General features: G+C 35.9%; 1 pseudogene; it reads right to left on the reverse strand.

The window, feature by feature from the left end:
- Nucleotides 1-2,232: 2,232 nt before the first annotated feature.
- On the reverse strand, nucleotides 2,233-2,909 carry LOC103610005 (annotated as a pseudogene).
- Between the last annotated feature and the right edge of the window lie 85 nt (nucleotides 2,910-2,994).

Consider the following 2,994-nt stretch of genomic DNA (forward strand, 5'->3'; position numbering starts at 1 on the left):
GGGTTATATAATTTATGTACCTACTGGTCATCGTAAACACTACGTTGCTTTCCTGGATATGTTGTCACAGAAAAAAAAATGTTAAATTCACATTGCTGAGAAGTTAAATTCATGTTACTGATTATTTTGCATAAAGTTCTGAAGTAAAATAAAATTTTCATTTACTATTTTACTTTGGAAATGTTGTTTCTTCTGGGCAATGAACCCTACTCTACTGTATACTAAAATATTGATATTGACTAATTGCTAAGTTAGTTTTCAATCAACCATGAACACAAAACCAATGCTCTATGAAAATTTAAGAACACACAAAATACATCAGATACTATCGGTGCTACCTGATTTGTCCAGTAAAAAATTGAGATTTATCCAAACCATTTAAGTATTAATACAAATTTAAAAATATAATTAGACTTGATTTTCAATAGTTTACATATGCTTATAAGACACCCTGATTCCGACAATAAATACAATTTTGATTGGCACTGTAGTTATTTTCAAAATTCTTATCACTTACAACTTTTATGAATAAAAATGATGAATTATATTCAAAAATAACGGATTTAAAATTAAATCTGATGGGTGTTTTATTTCTAACTGAGCTATTAGTTATCAGTTTTATGGTTTTTAATTTATTATAATTTCTTAAGTCAGTACTTCATTAGTATTTTCAAATTTTCCAACTTACATTAAGTCTTCGTAAATTACTGATGCAAATATGACTTCTTAAGAATGTATTTGTTATAAAGTAAACGTTTCAAAAAAAAATGAAACATTAATATTTCCAAGGTCAGATATTTTAAGCTGATCTGAAGATTTGAAAATGTATATGTAGAGAGAGAGAGTCTATTTTCTTCTGAGCTGAGTCTCAAATATATCAGTTTCAATATAATAGTAATTAGTAAACATTTAACCTCCTTAGTTTACTTATAGATTTATAAGTTATATTGCTAAATGTTTATGAATAACCCCTCAAAGAAGTAGTGTATTTACTCAAATAAAGGAGGTAAAAACCCAACACATTTTATTTTTAAAAGTCTAAAGTTATAGGTAAACAATAAATAAGTAAATTTAATAATTTTGTGGTGTTTATGATACCCAATGTTATAACCATTTTGCTAAAATATCTTAATTGAATAATAGGTAAACTGATTTTTTTATGGAAAAGACTTTGGCATACTTGAAAATAGCAAATTAAACTTCTCCCTCATTAAAACAATAATCTTACATTATATTAAATGTCAATAGAATTTTAGAATATGTCCAAGGCTTTTAAATTCAAATTAAAATCTATATAATCCATATAATTGAACGTTTTTAATATAATTTTTTGTATCCTTAACTTCACATTTGTCAATATTATCTAAAGAGCACCCATACATATCATTTTGTTTGATACATTTTTTGCTACTTTATAGGAAGTGGATTTAATCAACCAAAAGTTTAAAAAGTTGCTTCTGTTTCTAATTTGTTATTGAGAGGTAAAAATTGTACTAACATATTCATTATCATTTTCCAGTATTTCTTCTTCAATAATGTATTCTGATATCATATAAATCTAAATGCAAATCCTTTCACATCCTCATTATATGACAAAACTAGTAATGAAGTAATGATGTAGTGTAAAATGTTTCAATTCTCTAAAAATGTAAAACTCAGGAGTTTTATGTGTGTAAAGGTTTTTCTATGAGTCTTCAAACTAGTAGAACTCTATACAAAGAAGCATAATAGTAGAAATAATGCTGAGCCAACAAATCATGACATCTGAACTCAGAGGGGCTCAGTAACTGTTTAGTTCTGAGATTTATTCTAAACAAGGCAAAAGTGAACATGAAGTACTAGGACGAAAAGGGACGTTGGGACAGAGAACAAGATTGTATCATGGGGGTGGGGGGATATAAGATAACGTTGCTGTCCAGTGGCCTCATTTTGTCCACCTCATTGCTCCTGGAATACATATTCAAGCCACAGGGATCTTAATCCTGTGATAATATGCTACGTCAGTTACTAGGCCAGTATCTGAGATGCATTTTGATGGTGTGTAAAGCAAATCTCACCTCACATCAGATAGTGGGAAGACTGATACAATTTAATGACAGAAGACAACCATAACCTCAGAAGTATGAGAATCATTCCACTTGAAGATTTACCAAAATGCATGTTTTTTCAATTTGTGGTTACAACTCTAAAAACTTGCAAAAGGAAAAGTAATATGTATGAACCAATTGAAATTAATGAGCAAAGTTTTAATGAAATGCAACCCGGCTAATAAAAACTGGACTGGCATCTCTTAACCCAAATTTTCAACCTGAAACGTTTTAGACTTATTAACTCCAAGAGCACACGGGGGAGAGAAACGAGTGGAAATTGGAAGATGCTTGGACGCCCCGGGGGAATTTACTGTACCTGTGTCCACATCCGTCACCTGTTGCCTGGCTCGAGTTGGCCGGCTCCACTTTGAGCTCTTGCAGGACCAGTCCTTTTCCGTGTGGTCCAGGAAAGTCCATGCCTGGCACCACCTCCTCCTCTAGGGACTCCACGTAGAAGAGAGTTCTGGCCGGCTGCTGGGTGCCCTGGCCAGAAGTCCCTTGCTGCAGCCTCGTGGCAACTGGCAGCAGGGTGCCATTCAGCGGACTGAAGGAAGAGGAGGAAGAGGAAGGGGAGGACGTCGAAGAAGAGGAGGCAGAAGAGGAAGACTTCTTCCAGAAAGTGCTCACACTGCTCCTCTCTTGGCTTTTGAGCAGGCGGCTCTGGCTGGGTCCCCAGTGCTCGAAGCTGCCGCTGCCATCCTGTTGCAGGCAGCCCCCCCCCGCCGGGCCGCTGGGGGACGGCGACGGGTGGCTGAAGAGTTTCCAGCGGAGTCGCAGGATGTGCTTCACATCGAAGTCTTTTCGCCCAGAGCCCGACATGCTTAATTCAAGGAAGGCAAAGCGATCGCAGCTCGCGCGGGAGTAGACTGACCGGCAGGTGGGGGAGGCCGGAGGAGCCCGGGGG

Source organism: Galeopterus variegatus, unplaced genomic scaffold (assembly GCF_000696425.1).
Source record: "Galeopterus variegatus unplaced genomic scaffold, G_variegatus-3.0.2 Scaffold10449, whole genome shotgun sequence".
Taxonomy (NCBI): Eukaryota; Metazoa; Chordata; class Mammalia; order Dermoptera; family Cynocephalidae; genus Galeopterus; species Galeopterus variegatus.